This window comes from Rhipicephalus microplus, chromosome 3, assembly GCF_043290135.1.
Source record: "Rhipicephalus microplus isolate Deutch F79 chromosome 3, USDA_Rmic, whole genome shotgun sequence".
NCBI lineage: Eukaryota > Metazoa > Arthropoda > Arachnida > Ixodida > Ixodidae > Rhipicephalus > Rhipicephalus microplus.
The window spans coordinates 236,438,625-236,457,971 of NC_134702.1; the positions used below are offsets into that span (position 1 = coordinate 236,438,625).

General features: G+C 41.4%; 1 protein-coding gene across 2 annotated transcripts in view; it reads right to left on the reverse strand.

Moving 5' to 3' along the window:
• LOC119159859 (uncharacterized) overlaps nucleotides 1–19,347 on the reverse strand; it is a 98,109-nt gene that overhangs the window by 49,172 nt on the left and 29,590 nt on the right. The gene's annotated exons all lie outside the window — the stretch shown is intronic.

A 19,347-nucleotide genomic window follows, 5' to 3' on the forward strand; every position in this document is an offset into this window, starting at 1 on the left:
ATAATTCGCGGCCTCCTGTGACAATCCCTGAAACGAATGAGCATGCCATGTTCAAATCAGACAATGGCTGATAGATGTCGTTCTACCAGTAATTTTTGAGAGAGAGACTCTTTATTAGGAAAAACAGATTTTTGCCGGCATCTATATATTGCTCGCATGCTACTTTATATAGGGATGGGGAAGCCGACAGAAAGATTTCAACATAGAGAAAAGAATAATATGAAAAAAAAAAATAAAAATGGTTGTGGTCTAGTGAACCTGATAAAGCTATTTACATACGGGTATCAGGTAAATCAAGGCTTTGCTGTGAGAGATGTAGGATTATTAGAGATTTCCAGCAAGGCCCGTATTGGATAGGTAATTGATCAATGACAGTATGACCCGATGATGTTTAGAAGGTCTACGCATAGGGCCTAATATGTTGCATAATGTTAATTGAGCGTCGTCAGCCATTTGTCAAGAGAAAAGAAAGCAATTTTCAGTTGACTGATAATTTGTTGTGAATCGCTATAATATTTGGTTTGCGTGTTCTCTAGAAGCCATTGGCAGTATTTTCGGGCCATGCTCAAAAAGTGTTGCAGGCCCCCTTAAATATAGATGGATGTGAACAATCCCTCCATATATCTGGAGTCCTGTGAACTCCACTAGTTCTAGCCTCACCTCTTGCCATGAGCCACCTCTCTCCACATAGCTTGGCACTTCACTATGTGCATCTATGCATCTTTATTTGTATTTTTGCAGATAGTATTGATGAGAAAAAAAAACAATCACTCTTGAAGTGTCTCGCACTGCTGCATATTGTGAACCGAGATGGGCTCCGGTGACCTCCTTGTCATGAGAAGCTCTACAGCGAGCACCAACACATGTGGCCCAGTGTTGTGTAGACCTCGCACGAGACCAGAGTAGCACAAGGATTTGGCACAAAGGTCAGCAGGTACACACATGCTGCAGAGAAGACCACTTGAGGTGGCAAATAAAACCAGCCTCTGAACAGCTACAAATGTCTCGGGCTGACGCATGATGTCGTCGTCACGAGCACTTGAAGCTAAAGTGCTGTCGTTCTCGAACTGAAAGCTCGTCGGCATTTATTTAGCGCGGTTTCAAGACAGTTTTGAGCGAGCGTGTTTGCCATGGTACAGGTGCGCACCCATGCACATGAGACGTAGACGCCACAGTATGAACCAGTGCCACTGGGCGTGGTCCCAGTTCTGATACAGCGATATAAGCTGAACCAAAGCTGCTGCAAACTGGCTGAGAAGGCCCCCGTCATACTTCATACATGCAACGGGCCCTCGGAAATAATTCTTTCGTAGAATAAATCTTCCCTGACTTGAAGCACCGGCTCTCTATTGAATACATGGCATAAATTTCCGACAATTATTACCGCTCAAAACTGTCAGATTGTTATGCTGATGGCTGGTGATGGCTGGCATTGTTGGCTTGCCCGTAGACGCCCAGTTTGCAATAAGCACAATGAATTCATTATTTTCCCTTAGTTACTGCCTGGTAAAAAGTTGTACCTGTCGATTCCAGGACCCATTTGGGTTGAGAATCTTAGCGGCAAAACTTTTTTCCAGAGTCCCTTTAAACAGTGATACGGCATTTCAAAGTCTGTCAGATCCCATGCATTGTGCTAACAATTTCATGTGAAACACTGAGCAAAAATCCTGAGTATGCCGAATATACACAATACTGAATGTATTTTTTCGTTTGGGCTATTTCAGTGGGATAAGATACATTATGGGAGCTATTTACAGATATTCAAATGCTTAATTTTCCATGTTTGACAAGCTCAAAAACTATATTAGCATGAAAACATAAGATGCAATGACTGCATTGTTCTTTCAGGAGACTTTATGATTTACCTAATATACACTGGCCAACATTCACACTAGCAAAGCATAATCTCGTTGGAGAATCAATGCTAAATATTGTATTTACATGTGATTTTTTTGCAAGTTGTAGAGGATTACACCAAAATTCAGGGATCTTTCATATATGTTTGGACTTATTTTTTGTCAGTCGATTAATCAATGCTTGAGCACACTGCGAAGTAGTTCTGGGAATTTTGGACCACCAAGCTGTGGTCCTAAGCCTATGTAATACTGTGTTAGACAAAAACGTGCAACGTTTATTTTTCCTTTATATCTTTTGGGCAGATAACATTTTAATCATTGGTACCATCACATTCTCTTTTAATAAATTTGAAAACAGTAGATGCGGCATAAATGAGCTTTAGATCCACTTTAAAAATATTATAAACACTTGTATTACTTATAGTTGCCACAATTCCCTTAAAAAACCTCAAAAACCCCTAGGTTTCTCGTAAAACACTGAAAAGCCAGTGAAATCAAATAAAGAAAAAACAGGAATTTCGCTGTGACGACAAGAAAGTTCATCAACTAATGATAAAACAAAAATCAAGTCAGTTATGACTTGCGTAGAGACGGCAGCACTATTATGATGACTTATTACCAAGTTACAGTGTTATCAAGAAATATTTTAAAATTAACATCGGACGTCTGAGGCGTGTGATGTGTTCGATGTAAATGGTGCAATGATTTATGAAACTCCAAAAATTGCAAACCTATTTGATGTACATTTCAAGTATGTCTTTGCTAGAGGTAATGGCATTTTAGCATTTAACGAAGTTGTGCTGCCCTCTACACCCGTCGTTGAGATCATTGAACCGGGTATTTTTAATATGTTACTCAAATCTTCTGGCCCAGATGACATTCCAAATTGATTTCTTGAATGCTATGCAAAAGTTTGTCAAAATTATTTAGAGGTCTTATTTATGGAATCCTTAAAATAGACCTCTACAGGGGTATGTCACAGCGTGACGTCACCAGTGCAACTGCAAGGCGGCGGTTGGCAAAACACTCCCTCCGGTGATTGAGTGGGTGCAGTCGCTCGGGGCTTGACACAAGTATTTTTTTTTCTTTTTGAAAGCTTAATCTTTATCTCATAGTGGCAAAAATAGCTGTTGTATTCGTCAGAGAACATCTTGGTGTGTGGTAAAGTGCGTGATTAAATATTTTCCACGCTGGCTGGCTGTTTATCTTGAAGAAGTGAACACACGTGATGGCATGTGCGAGGAACAGCGGCATCGTCCTCGAAATTGTGCAGCGTTGACTGTGGCGTGTAGTGTGCATTGAAAACCATTGACAATATTGGTTCACCTTTATGGACAGTGAAACTTTGGATAATGTGTGTAGTGTGAGTAACGCGGTTCGTCCCGTTTGCGACAACACAGGTATGCGTTGTAGGCCAGTTGCCGTTTATCGATGGAACTTAACGATCTGACATTTTAGTCACGGTAAAAATGCATTTCACATGATCATCTGCAAATGTGTACATCTCAGAGTATGCGCAGCGTGCAAAAAAATAAAAGTACATGATCTCCGGGTTATGTATACGACTACGCATGAGCTATAAGCATGTTGTAGCATTGCCGAATCTGCATATACGCTTCACCATGGCTATAACTCGTATTATCAAATATCTGATACGTGTTAATGAAAACAGTGGAGATTTTCGTTTCTTATCTACTTTGCACTTTTGCGGCTCGATCCTTATGAAGTGACAATGCACATTAGAAGTTTGTGTATCAAGCCTAAAGGAGCAATATAGATACGAAAACACATTATAGGTATCACATGCAGCAAGGTAACTATGCCAGATAACATTATATATTAAGTTGTCGCGTTTTACATCGCATGCATTTTCACCGAGTTATTGAGAAACGCTGCTGCAGAATTTCACTTTAATTTTCATGAGAATATGTTAACCTAGGCCTAATGCACGGCAAGAAGTGTTTCTTTTTTTCTTTTTTTCATTCATCTCCGATCAGTCTGTTGCGCAATAAGTTCGTCGCACACAGCAATTCGCGAGGTCGCGCACGGCAACTCAAAACCATGCAGCCACCAATGCTGTATCTCGTTTAATGTGGAGAGCTGGGACAGCTATTTCCATGTAGACCGATGAAAGAGAAGTATTTATAACTGCATTGCACATGCCACGATGGGAATTCAATGAGTTTACATCCTTGCCGTGTAAATATTTCTCAAAATGGCAGTCACCGTGTTCATTCAAAACATTTGCTTTCGAAAAGATCATATTTTTTTTTTTGGCTTACGTGGGTGAAGCCCACTGCGTGCTAGTCGCGTCTCTCAGTACTCCTAATGAAGTTTCTCCATCCATCCATCTACGACGAGCAAATTTTTTCACTGTGAGCAGTGACCTTGCGAACCCATTCTTTCAATATGTGTGACTTTAAAACATAGCAATGTAGAAATTTCTGTTGAAGGAATGCAGGCACGCAATTCTGCTATGCAGAAAGATGCCACCGGCGGAACTTTCTTGGCAACCAGCACTTGCTCCGAGAGAGGGTATGGCGGGCGGAGTGCCTGCAGCGACGTCGCGTTGTTTACAAACAGGGAGAGGTCTATTTGGACAGTGCCGTGTGGCTGGAGGACCAACAGAGCCAGCCACTCCACAAAACCGGGATTAAGCAGCACATCAAAAGTTAATGAAATAGGGCAGTAACTTCAACTGCATGCGAAATCATAAAACACATCGTTCACAAACACATTTTGGAATTCTTCAATTATCATAAATTTACAACAATCTATCAACATGAATTCTGTAAAAGCTATGTGATATTAACCGAATTGATACGAAAAGTACATGACTTTACAAACAATATAAACAACAAAAACAGATGCACGCCATATTCACAGATTTTTCAAAAGCTCTTGGTAAAGCGTCTCATCAGAAACTAGTCACATAATTTGAACACAATTCTTAAAAATATGTGGTAACTGGATTTCAGATTACCTTAGTGGGTTTAGTAAGTTCATAAACTTTGAAAATCACAACTCCGATAATCTTGTCCATTGACTCTGGTGGTCCGCAAGGCTGCCCTATATAAATGCAACTAATCTACCTGCTGAGACTAAATTATATGCCGATGACTGTGTCTTATACTCCAAAATATATAGCCCTTCCAATGAAATGTTGCTAAATGATGCATTTCAGAAGGTTGTTGCCTGGTGTAAAGATTGGCAAATGTCGGTTAAATTTGGGAAAACTGTCTTTATGTGCATTGCTTACAAAAACGATGACCTCACCTTCAATCACACAGCTAGCAATAATTTCCTCTCTGATGTAACAGAAGTACCTTGGCCAGTACATAACAAACAACCTAAAATGGAATAGTTAAATGAATGCTTTATTCGAAGGTCGCAGGTTTGGTTTTGCCTGCAGCAAGTTATCTTATCGTCAACCTTTTTTCTTCACATTTACATTTTAGTTACTTCAAATAATATCCCCTCTACTTTTCTTGGAGTAATTGTCTTTTTGATCTCACTAATAATATGTTTACCAAAAAAAAATGAGCCAATAAATGTACACTTCTCTCCTTCTCAAATGCAATCGACAAAGTGAAAAAGTGGCTGCCACCGTAAATTGCTTTTATCTTAGGACTGAATTAAAACTGTCAGCACTTTTACTGCTTGCTTGTTAGCATACAAAATAGTTACACTTACAGTGCTTGATTATGCCATTATTATATGGGACACCTTTACACAAACTTCCATAAAAAGGCTCAAAGGGGTGCCACGAAAGGCAGTATGCTTGATTTATAATAACTACACCTGTACCTCTGCAACAGAACTCCTAAAACAAGCGAAGTTGCCTTAACTAACGAATTGCAATCATGTTTTCCGGCTAAAATTCTAATTTCAGCTTATGAATACAGTACAATAACAACATTTCTTACATAATTACTTTTTTCTAGGTATGTGACAAGACAAAGGCATCACACCTGACAATAACTCCATTCTGCATAAAATAAACAATTGTTTCAAATAGTCTTTTTCTAAGGACTGTGACTGAATGGAATAACCTGACTATCTCCCAAGTTACTCAACTTTCACTGTTGTAGTTTTGCTGCAAATATCTGTTAATTACTTTCCAATCTGCAACATGACCTCACTTATATTATGTATTTTTTTTTTCAGATTTTTCATGTAGTTGATGTTTCATGAATGTGCTATCTTTGTATGTGGAATAGCACGAATGCTTTCTTTGTTTTTGCCTAACTGATGTGCTTGTTTTATTGTGTTTTATTTTTTAAAATGTATACTACCCTTCTTTATTTCGCTGCCTGGATTTTTACCACGATATGATGTCTTCTACCCAGCTGAAGTCCCGAAGGGGATTGAAGTATATATAAATAAATAAAAAATAAATATATCTACTGACGCCGAATTTTTTTCTGCTTTGAGCCACACGTGATGAGGTCAGTCAACATGTTTGAGTAAATTGAGTCGTCATGGGAATATCTAGGATTTAAGTTGCAGTAAACTAAACTGAGATTGTGAGTGCATGTACACACATGCAGCCAGACAATTTTACAGAATGGCAAAAAGCCACTGTGTTGGTGTCTGGTTTTCCTTAAATGTTAAGGCATTTGCTTTTCGGTGATGGATATTGTAAAAGCACACTTGTAACAATTTACTCAGGTTTTCAATAATATTTTGCTCATTTGATCCTGTTCTTGCTAAATAGTGCATGATAATCCACCATTATAAAACCCCTGCTCAGATGTGCAAAAAATAAACAAGATATTTCTAACCTGCAACAGTAAGTACTTACATCAACATAAAGGTCTTGTTTTTGTGCTAATTTTCTTTTAGCTTTGTTTGGGATCTAGCTTCCTCAAGGTCAACATAGTCATCTACCTCTGGATAATACATTTGGATCTGTTAAATCAACATGTTAATGTAGCAACTTTCTCCAAGAGCACTCCAGTAGTCCACGTTGCAAATCAGAGCAAGATTAAGAAAATGCATAAATGAGCATGCAATGCCTGGCTAAAGCTTCAAAAATTCAATAATTTGAAGACATGCTACAGCGAAAAAATCACACATAATAAAGCATTTGTGGTTTGCCTCCCAGGTCCACGCTATGATTTCATACCATGTATACGCAATCACGTGGTGCGGTGGTTATTTATCCGTGGTCTTTGCTTGGCCGGGAGCCTTATGCATTCGCGAGAACCGCCTCTGCGCATGGATACGTGGTCTCGTTCTGTAATACTGTCTATAAGCAATGTGGTAACGACTTGCCCGATCACGAACACCGTGTGTTATGCTATTTGTGGATGTATGCCGTACGTGTATGTCTGGTAAGTACGTGTGTAGCAGGATCGATGTATCGCTTCGGTGAAGGGTATGCTTGCGCCAAAACTTTCATTGAAGCTTCTTTTTGCGTAACTGCGTGAGACAGATACGAAATGCACAAGTCGGAAGCGATGGAATATTACCAGTCGTTCACACGACGTTATTTTCTAAGTGGCTTAAATATGTTGTCGCCAATTACGATAATCGGTTTTCTAAGCTATGTCTTTTCTTGTGGGTGTATACAAAAAAAAAAGAAATAAAGTTGAGGATATGCTGGGAGCACTATAAATATTCGCTCAAAATTGCCACCTTAAGCGTCTTCTTATAATTAAACAGTGCCGCTAGGCAGTCATGCCTTGCGGTGAAGTGCACGCTGTGTATTGCGGTAAAGCATACATATTGCGCGCGCTCGTGTTTAAATTGGAAATGTAGCACTGACATTGGGCCTCGTGTGTGCACCTAAATTGTACACGCGCTATCCTCTGCCTCATCAGTGACGATGCGGCAGTCAGTATCGTCATCATCTTCAGCTTGTGTAACGAGCACAGAACAATTTACCTAGTAAAATATATTTTGTGGCAGGCAATTCGCAAGGCATTCAGATGTTAGTTCATTGCAGGATTAATTCAAGATTGTTAAATGGCACGTTCAAATAAACGAAACATGCATATGAGAGGCTTCAGTCGTACTTCAAAATTTGTGCCATGCCTCAAATTGAAAATGATTATAAAGGAAATGTATGCTAAGGCTGGGTGTAGATTACCATTCACAATTCAATTACCATTCATATTTTAAAAACTTAGAAAATTTGTAGCTCATGTCTTCCTATCGTGTAAGCACAAAGTAACTGTTGAAGAATGGTCTACAATTACACAGTTTGCAAGAAATAGATCTTTGAAACGTATGTCGTGCCAGAACTAAGTGCAAGGTGGTTAGAGGAAACTGGTTATGACCCGACATAATAGCGCATGTTCTAACATTTTACATGGGCTGCTTGTTGGCAAAATGGGGTGAGAATTAGGTAAGTGCCTGCACGGATCTGCACCAAGAGACAAAACCTGCTACATCTTTTTCATAAATTTCATTATTTGTGTCAAGCATGCGTGCACTCTTCGTTGTTGTGTTCTCTCAGGGAGCAAGTATATGGCATACGCTTGAAATCCATACGTTACCCCTGCGATTTGAAGATGTTATCACAGTAAACATGAACGTGCAATGTAGTTGAAAACGTTGCTGGGCACCAACTTTCTTAACAATCTGAACCCGCTTATACTACAAAAGTTACCACGTGACTTCAGCCAAATAGTTTCTAACTGTTGTGGTTACTGTCAGTTAAAAGTAATAATGAGCTAGTTGCGCTTGGACAACAGTCTTGCTTCACTATATTAAAATACAGTAATTTAGTACCTGCATATAGAACTGACCACTTAGTTATTTTTTTTTATTTGTGGTCCTATTTGTTACAGTTTACTTTCAAAATATTTCATACAAGGTGGTTAAGTTTTAAGTCTATACAGTAGGCAAATTTTATCAGCAGTACCGCATGCTGTACAATCACTTTTACTTCTCCTAGAAAGCATGGTGTTCCACTATTCCCGTATGTCTCGGCTGGGCTTCTCGACCTCGACGACTGATTGATTGATTGATTTGTGGGGTTTAACGTCCCAAAACCACCATTTGATTATGAGAGACGCCGTAGTGGAGGGCTCCGGAAATTTTGACCACCTGGGGATCTTTAACGTGCACCCAAATCTGAGTACACGGGCCTACAACATTTCCGCCTGATTTCGACGACTGTACGTACATGTCAAACAGTTTGCCAAGTGTAACTACTTACTCCCCCATAACTCTAAATTTTGTCGAGCCATAATAAATAATTGGCAGTAAGGACCAGTTACAAAACCCTTTTTTTATGAAGTGCTCATTAATCGGGGACCTAACAATTCTGTACATAAACGATGACAGCAACCACTTCTCCACAGATTGAACGATTAGGTTGTACTAATAAAAGCATTATTATAATCAGACTTTTTTTTTTGGAAAGTAAATACAATGCATAAATAGTCTCACCAGTCCGTGATTCAATATTGTAGCTAAACTATCGTTGAAAGCCAGAGTCATTTGCAAATGCCATGTGAACTCCCGGAAAGTGCTAGGTACCTTTATATAAATTGGGGATGTCTGCAAAAAAGCAAAAAGCCTACGTTTATGTTGAGCAAAAGTCCAAGTGAACATGCATGCAGATGTTCATGAACTAGTTCCCTGTAACATGTGGTGCAACAGCTGTAGCTTAAAAGCTTCAGGCAGCTTTTATGCTGCTCCAAAAAGATTTTAGTTGCACCACAAGCTCCGGATATGCCTTTCATGAGTCATGTCATTGTGCCTGTTGAGTCTTTAAAAAAACAGGTTTGAAGGGGATGCTAAAAATTTTTTTTTGAAGGGGTGAGTAGCAGAGAGCATTAATTTATTAAAGTCTTCAATTTTATTATGTTAGCTCTGAGGCTTGCAGGTATGTTAAATGAGCATGGTCATATGAGTAACACCTCATAGGTCAATAATTTTTGGGTTGACAGCAAGGTATGAAGAGACAGGATTATGAAAATTGCAGAAAGTAGAAGTAATGAAGTTGTCGAGAAGACTTTGTTAACAGTACATTTACAGGCTTCACGCACAATTCGCTTTCCAGCAGGGTGAATTTACTTTTGCTGATGCTTCCGATGGCATCATTGCACTTCATAAGCACTGGTTTTATGCACTGCACGTGACGATCTTGTTTTTTCAAGGTTCATGTACTGAATAAAAAGTATAGGATCAAGAAACTTACATGCTGTCTTAAGGCATAATCAGGCTCACCATAGAGGTAATTGGTGACATTTTAGTGAGTTGTATGTGGGAGGTCTGTGTATATAACATCATAGTAATCTTGCAATGCTGTAGCTTTATTTGTGTAAAGAGTGAAGCTTCTTTTCCTGTTAAAAATTTCTTCCAAGCAAACAAGTTCGAACAGTAGGATTTGCCCTTGGGTAAAGCAGGTGGTAAGAGTGAGCTTATTCAGAAGCCCTTCAAGAGTACCCACTAAAGGAATTAGTACCTATAGGGCGAAAATTCCAGTGCACCAAGAAGGGCAAGGGAGGATGGTGCAGGTTAACATTTCAGGAGGGCATCTTCTGGACATCATCCTTCTCTAGCCACAAGCTTGTATGGCCAATGTTTAGCAGACTCCTACTAACATAAACTAGGTATAAATGTTGCTTCTCTATTGCAAGATGACACACCATATACCTTTTGAGAGTCTCCTCACCACAAGCCCTTACATTAGCCTAAAAATATTTTTTTCTACGGTGCCCTTTTTTTGTCGTAAACAGTTATCTGAAGCAACAATATGCACATTGTGACAGTCTAGCTGGTGACCACAGAGATGGCTCCCGCCATCACGATGTATACTCCACTCAAAATGTAAGACACTGCAAAATCATAGTCCGGTGTGCGTGCATACGACCTTGAACATGTAAGCAGTGACCACTTCTCTTGTGTTCTCTGCACTGGCCCATGCTTGTCGCACGCCTGTTCAAGATTGTGACAGTGAAATTAGTTCTGGCAATGCTGTCTCAGAGTTAAGACTGTGTACACCCTTAGGAACACCATGGTGGAGCGAGCAGAGATTCATATCAAATGTAGTAATAAACTGGCAACACCATGGTGATATAAGCACACTTGCATTAATTTATTACATTTTTATTGAGGCAGCCATCACACAGCTAAGCCTAGTTGTGATCTCTTTTCATTATTGTCTACATAGTTTTCCCGTTGGTCACAGCACAGGAAGAAAAATTTCTCTGTGGGAGCACCATATTTTAAGCTTACATGACTCCAATGAAGCACTGTGCGAACAGATATATTGAAAATGTCAATACTTCGGGTCCTATAAATGGTGAACTGGTTGTCACATTCAGCGGGTGATCCTGCAGGAGCTTTAGCATATACACTAAGGTCATTTTGCATCAACAATGCCACATACAATAGTTTAACAATGGTTGTTAATGGGCAAGATGATGCATAGCTTCAGGGAGGTAATTAAGCTAAGGGGGAAAATTATAGATGCCTAAGCACCACTGGAAAAATGAAAAAGCACAAAAAAAGAGCATCGGTCGCAGCTGAACTACAGAAAATATTTACACTGCACCACACATTCGCATCGTCTAGAATTTTCCCTAATAATGTTATACCAACCTGCCTAGCAGCAAGTACTTCTAAGGTAATAAAGTGCAGAATGACACTTGCATAAGACAGGGAACAGGACGCAAGTTAACTGCCATCTATCTTTGTTTGTGCAGGGTGTCTACCAACCTGGGAAAGTCGGAGAATTGGGGCCTTGCTGGAAAACTGTAGGAACTTTGGTAAAACCTGGCTAATTCATGGAAACTGGCGGCAGTCTGTGCCACCATCACAAAAATAAGCATTACCCTTGATCAATACTCAAAAAGTCACTCCTTCGACTGCAACTATAGTGAACAGCTAGAAGAGGCCTAAAAAAAGGCAATGCATAACTGTTTCTTCTTAGTGTACAAACAAAAGGATACACCGACCAAAATAACACAAAGTTTACTGATGTTTGGGCACCTGATATTGTTCTGAATGACAGCCATAAGAAAGGTACATCGTATTTAAGTATGACTAGGTGCGTGATGTAAGCATCAAAAGTATATGGTCAGCGTTCCATAAATCTTACTGAGTATATGTGCAGCTGTGTGAATTTGCAGGGATTCCAGGTACTGGCATGATGCAAGCTTGTTTTCTTCGACCAGAACACTGAACACTGTTGGTTGACCAGTCAATTTGAAAGCCTGTATATTCCACATGTTCAGCGAGGGCATCCAAGGCCACCCATTATTTGGTGACTTCATTTTGAACTGTTGTGTTGTTTAACTCTTTCATTGAAATCACAGGTCTCATAGACTGACATGTTGTCACACTCGTGGCAGATTACAGTGTAAAGAAGACTACAGAAAGTTCGCTCGGCAGCTTATTCTTCCTATTGACTAAAGCATTCCTTAGCTTCCATGTTGGTACATGCACTATTTTGATGTATGTTCCTTCTACATATCACATATCATATCTGACTTTCCAAGCACAGCATTTCTCACATCGGTAAATTTGTGCATATTTGTCGTGGCCACAAATTTGGCTTGGCTTGAAGGCTTTTTAGTTTGGTGCTTATGTTAGAACTGCCATCACAAGAGCTGGGCTATGTCTAGCCTTGTATAATATTACTGCTATTATTATTATTATTGGCGATGCAGCTGCAAACGTCCTCCACTATGCACTTATTGCAGATATTTCAAGAGTAGCACACTCGCTTCTCATTTCATTTCCTTGAGATGGTGTTATTAAATCCATGACTATTTTTTATCATTATGTTTATAGAAGAGTACGCAAATGAAGGTAGCTTGAAGGTAACCAAAACACGCAACTTAGCTTCACAAAAAAAGCCTACTGGCTTTTTCAGCTTGCCTTTGTTGTACATAGCCTGGTCACTCCTCACAACGGTGTTCATGCTGTCCGAGACGCATCTGGAAGCTAAGTTGCATGTTTTGGTTGCTGACAAGGAAAGCTTCTTTTCAACTCTAGATGGCTCTATGTATAATAATAAGGTAGCCACTGGTTTGGAAAAAAGCTGAATAAATCATTTTCTGAGCAACTGCAGCCAATCAATTTATGTGGATGGACATGCATCTTCACTTTCACATGCAAAGTCTGGTGTTCCCCAGGGATCAATCGTGGGACCAGTTTTGTTTCTCATTTACATCAACGACATTGGACATGGTTTGTCATCTACTATCAAATTATTTACATACAACTACATCATTTATAGAAAAATTGACAGTACCCAAGCTAACGAGCCATTATAGTTGGACCCTAATAAACTCGCATTTTGGTGTCACCATGGCAAATTAACACTTCCAAAACGAAGGCCATGACGTTTACAAGAGCACATAAAACAGAAATGAGTCAACATGAAATTCAAGCTCTCCCCATTGAAAAAGTATCCCTATTTAAGTATCTTGGAATTCATTTATCTTCTGACCTGCCTTAGAATAAGCGCATCGATATCATAACTAGTGAGGGGTCAAAAGCACTTGGATTTATTCAAAGAAACTTTTACTTGGTGAACTATACCTCTAAAATGCTAGCATACACTACACTTGTCCGTTCGAAGATAGAATATGCATCCATCATCTAGAACCCACATCAGAACCACATCAATCATATCTCATTGATTAACTAGAATTAAAATAAAATGAAGCAGAAGGATTTATCACCAAGTGGTATTCTCGCAACTGCAGCACTACAGATATTACACACTCACTTTCATTACCCCTTCTTGAAAAACGCAGACTGTCGTCACTGTTGTTGCATTTTCGTACATTTTATCATAGTAAATGTGCCTTCATAAAGCTTGTACAAACACACCTTATAATATTTTGAAACATATTGATCACCAATTCAAAATACACCCTTTTTTGGCACGCACAATTATGTATCAACACTCACCATTACTTCGAAGCACACATCACTGGAACACACTGCCAAGCGACATCGCTTGATTCATTGATCGTGCCACCTTTGTAAACCAATTCGATATTTTCTTGGACATATGACTTACCCATCTGTGTGAGTTTGTAAGTGCAATCAATCATATCTCATTGATTAACTAGAATTAAAATAAAATGAAGCAGAAGGATTTATCACCAAGTGGTATTCTTGCAACTGCAGCACTACAGATATTACACACTCACTTTCATTACCCCTTCTTGAAAAACGCAGACTGTCGTCACTGTTGTTGCATTTTCGTACATTTTATCATAGTAAATGTGCCTTCATAAAGCTTGTACAAACACACCTTATAATATTTTGAAACATATTGATCACCAATTCAAAATACACCCTTTTTTGGCACGCACAATTATGTATCAACACTCACCATTACTTCGAAGCACACATCACTGGAACACACTGCCAAGCGACATCGCTTGATTCATTGATCGTGCCACCTTTGTAAACCAATTCGATATTTTCTTGGACATATGACTTACCCATCTGTGTGAGTTTGTAAGTGCATGTATGTGCTTATTTTTACTCTTCTTTCATTGTAAATATATTTTGTCCTTAAACATGATAGTCTTGCTTGGGATACTCCAATGCAAAAATTTTGGTCTGTCAGCAAAAAGGCTCAAGTGCGACCACATCCACAGCATCCACCAGTATTGCTCAAGTTTCTGCGTTCATACTTGTACGATTGTCAATAAAAAGCAAATATTGAGCATATTTGAGGCACAATATTAAGACGTCGATATTGTGCACTGTGTTTATTTATACTAGAAAAGGTATAAATAAGTAATTCTAAGCACTGCAGCTGACAATGCGACGCTTCGCATGGAAAGGCGTCTCCTACACTTTGCTAAGACGATACTGTGCTGCTACCTGTCTTGAAATCTACAAAATATGGCCTCCAAGATTGCACGCATGCTGCGTGCTCGCTATAACAAAGGCCATCCTTTCGTTTTCTGAAATTACCGCCAGATGGCACTCATGTCTCGCGCAACACCTCCAGGATCCCATTCACCAGTTTTTTCGTGCTAAACATCAAATAAATATTTCTGTCTATTCACTCTTTTCAGGCGAAATACAATAGTCTTTCGACGACATTTTTGGTCAAATATGCAGATAGGGGGCAACTTTTTTCATGGCAATTTTCTGTATATATATTTTTTTGCACTATAGCTGTGTCTCTATTATTGAGTTTTCATTCCTGCCACAATTTTTTTTTGCTTTTGCATCTTTGTCTATGGAACTGTATTTTACATTGTTTACCACTTTAATTTTATAATAGCAATGTTCTGATTTGCAAATTTATTGTATAACTAAAACCCCCTACGTAATGCCTGAATGGGCCTTTAGGGTATATATTAATAAAAAAAAGTGTTGATGCACAAAGCGGGTGACTGAACGAATAAGTTTATGCCCTGTTACTAACGCTTAATCAGGAACATGTAGCGGCAAGTGTGAAAAAAGCAAAAAGGCAAAAACTATCAGTTTTTATTTCAGTGAAGATTCATGTTGCCACTAAGAGCTGTTGTTTCGAAAAAAGACACTTGGTAAATAAATGTTTCAGAGTATATTCAAAGAAATTCGGAGCGTTTGAAGACTTGTGATCCGCTAAGAATTTCTAACTCAGAATCTATCATCTTATCTTGTTCAAGTGAACAACCTTCTTTGTGCCGTAATGCATTCGGTAAAGACGTAAAAGATTTATATTATTGTCTGCCCTAATGTGAAGATTTGAAGTGTATAAAGCAGTGCATGAGAGAAGATAATGATGAGTTGTTGTTTCAGTGCCAGTGTGGCATCTCTATTGCGTCGTTTTTAGAGCTCATGCAGGGCACCTAAATTCTACCGTTGTGTCTTGGTAGGGAAATAATTTTGTCCAAAAATGTGGTATCTGCATTGAATCATGAATATACCTGTAATTAGTTATATTTTTCTTGGGTATGTAGACGGGCAGCTGCAAAAGCATTTGAATTGGTTATCATCACACGCTGTTTGATATGTCCATGACTTCTTAGTTCTACTGGACATTAACAATTGCTCTTTACTGGTTGCTAATATAAAGAAAGATGTTAAGGAAAACGAAATGTCAGCGTTTCACTTTGGAGTTTGAAGAAATTGATGAGCTACAGTTTCTCGATTTAAGACAGGCTTTCATCAAAGATCACATATTGTCACGGGGTCGTGACGTGGCCAAAGACAGGAGACTTCTTGTTGGAATTTAACTGTTTATTTGGGCGAACCTGTGCCCGGTAAACAGAAAGTCCAATTACAGCAGCAGTCTCGCACAGATAGCAGTCTCAAACTGATAGCGGCGAACGGAGCGTCGGCCTTCGATCAACAACTGACAAGCGGCGAAGCGCGTCGGCATTTATACTCCCGCCGTCGAATGTTCTAGTGCTATCGCTGGCGGCGGCGTGCGTTCCAGAACAATCTGTACCATTCGCACAGTGGGCGTGATCTTATCGAAATGATCTACTACAGTCCGGAACCCTCTAGAAACTGCAGGCGCGGTTTGCGCTGAGAATCGTGTGGTGTTTTGGGACGATAACAAAAACTTGGGAAATGGAACGTGGCATTGCCCCCCTCTGAAAAAGGCATCGTCTCGATGCTTTAACTAAAGATGAAGGTACAATAATAATGCAAGAAAGTACAATGAATAAATTACGATACAACAATAATACAAAAAACACTGTTGCAGTTTGTTAACGCGCATGAAACGGCTTGAGTCGTGCGACATGGACGACTTCAGGTCGCGATCGGCGTCGTTGAGAGTTCGTGATGCCGTCGGGGACAACCTCGTAATCAAGTGGGCCGAGACGTCGAACTACCCTGTACGGTCCGAAGTACCGTCGCAGAAGCTTTTCACTTAGTCCACGTCGGCGTATCGGCGTCCACACCCAAACACGTTCACCGGGCTGGTATTCCACGAAGCGTCGTCGAAGGTTGTAACGGTGGCTGTCGGTCGTCTGTTGATTCTTGATACGGAGCCGCGCAAGTTGTCGGGCTTCTTCGGCGCGATGAAGGTACTCGCTCACATCGAGGTTTTCTTCGTCGGTGACGTTGGGTAACATGGCATCGAGCGTCGTTGTCGGGCTCCTTCCGTAGACCAATTTGTATGGAGATATCTGCGTCGTCTCCTGCACCGCCGTGTTGTATGCGAAGGTCACATACGGAAGAATGGCATCCCACGTCTTGTGTTCGACATCGACGTACATTGACAGCATGTCGGCGATCGTCTTGTTAAGCCGCTCGGTGAGGCCATTGGTCTGTGGGTGGTACGCTGTCGTCCGGCGGTGGTTTGTTTGGCTGTATGCCAAGATTGCTTGAGTTAAGTCGGCAGTGAATGCCGTTCCTCTGTCAGTGATAAGGACCTCTGGGGCGCCGTGACGTAGGACGATATTTTCGACGAAGAACTTAGCTACCTCGGATGCACTGCCTTTTGGCAGGGCTTTTGTCTCGGCGTAGCGGGTGAGGTAGTCGGTGGCTACCAAGATCCACTTGTTTCCGAAAGCCGACGTCGGGAACGGCCCCAATAGGTCCATACCAATCTGCTGGAAAGGTCGGCAAGGTGGATCAATTGGCTGCAGAAGTCCCGCTGGCCTTGTCGGCGGTGTCTTGCGTCGCTGACAGTCCCGGCATGTCCTCACATAACGAGTGACGTCGGTGGTAAGACGTGGCCAGTAGTACCTTTCTTGTATCCTCGCGAGCGTGCGGGAAACACCGAGGTGCCCTGCCGTCGGATCGTCGTGCAGGGCCTGCAGGAGTTCTGGTCGCAGAGCTGAAGGCACCACAAGGAGATACTTAGCCCGAAGCGGTGAAAAGTTTTTCTTTTGTAGAAGACCGTTTCGTAGAAAAAACGACGCAAGTGCGCGCTTGAATACCTTCGGGACTTCGGCGGTCCTGCCTTCGAGGTATTCTATTAGGGCCTTAAGTTCCGGGTCGGCCCGCTGTCGTTCAGCGAAGTCGTCGGTAGTTATCGTTCCCAAGAAGTAGTCGTCATCCGGGTCGTCGGGTGGTGGTTGGTCGACAGGCGCACGAGAGAGACAGTCGGCGTCGGAGTGTTTTTTGCCGGACTTGTAAATGACAGTAATGTCATATTCTTGAAGTCTCAGGCTCCATCGTGCGAGGCGACCTGAAGGGTCCTTCAAAGTGGCTAGCCAACACAAGGCGTGGTGGTCGCTCACAACTTTGAAGGGCCTGCCGTAGAGGTATGGGCGAAATTTCGACGTAGCCCAGATGATGGCGAGGCACTCCTTTTCTGTTGTGGAATAATTTGCTTCTGCTTTGGATAGCGATCGGCTGGCGTAACTAATAACCCTTTCAAGTCCGTCAGCCCTCTGCACAAGAACGGCGCCAAGACCTACGCTGCTTGCGTCAGTATGTATTTCTGTCTCGGCGAATTCGTCGAAATGGGCAAGTAACGGAGGCGTCTGGAGGCGATGTTTAAGCTCCTGGAAAGCGTGTTCCTGTGGCGTTTCCCACTTGAACTCCACGTCGGCCTTGGTAAGGTTAGTGAGAGGATCGGCGATGCGGGCGAAGTTTTTCACGAACCGCCTATAATAGGCGCACAGGCCCAGAAATCGGCGCACGGTTTTCTTGTCAGTGGGCGGCGGGAATTCGGCGATGGCGGCTGTTTTCCGTGGATCAGGACGAACTCCAGACTTGCTGATAACGTGCCCCAGAAACAAGAGCTCCTCATACGCGAATCTGCACTTTTCTGGCTTCAGTGTGAGTCCGGAAGTCTTGATGGCTTGAAGTACAGCTTCAAGGCGCCGAAGATGCTCGTCGAAACTCGAGGAAAACACGACGACGTCGTCCAAGTACACAAGGCAAGTCTGCCACTTCAATCCTGCCAGTACTGTATCCATAACGCGTTGAAAAGTTGCAGGCGCTGAACAAAGGCCGAAGGGCATCACCTTAAACTCGAAGAGGCCGTCCGGTGTTATAAACGCCGTCTTCTCTCGGTCTCTTTCGTCGACTTCGATTTGCCAATAGCCAGTCTTGAGGTCCATTGACGAAAAGTACTTGGCGTTATGGAGCCGATCAAGTGCGTCGTCTATTCGTGGGAGAGGATACACGTCCTTTCTTGTGATTTTGTTCAGGCGGCGATAATCGACGCAGAAACGTAGGGTCCCATCCTTTTTCTTCACTAACACCACGGGGGATGCCCATGGGCTCTTGGACGGCTGGATAATATCATCCCGCAGCATTTCATCAACTTGTCTCTTGATGGCCTCACGTTCTCGCGTCGAAACCCTGTACGGACTCTGACGGAGTGGTCTGGCATTTTCTTCGGTTATGATGCGATGTTTCGTGATTGGGGTCTGCCGAATTTTCGATGACGACGAAAAGCAATCTTCGTATTGCAGGAGCAGGGCCTTGAGCTGTTCTTGCTTATCGTTCGGAAGTCTGGGATTGACGTCGAAAGATATGGGAGGGGCTTGGTTCCTCTGAGCAGGTTCCGCAGAATCGGCGAGGGTGAAAGCGCTGGTGGCTTCGACAATTTCTTCGATGTATGCGACCGTTGTTCCTTTGTTCACATGTTTGTACT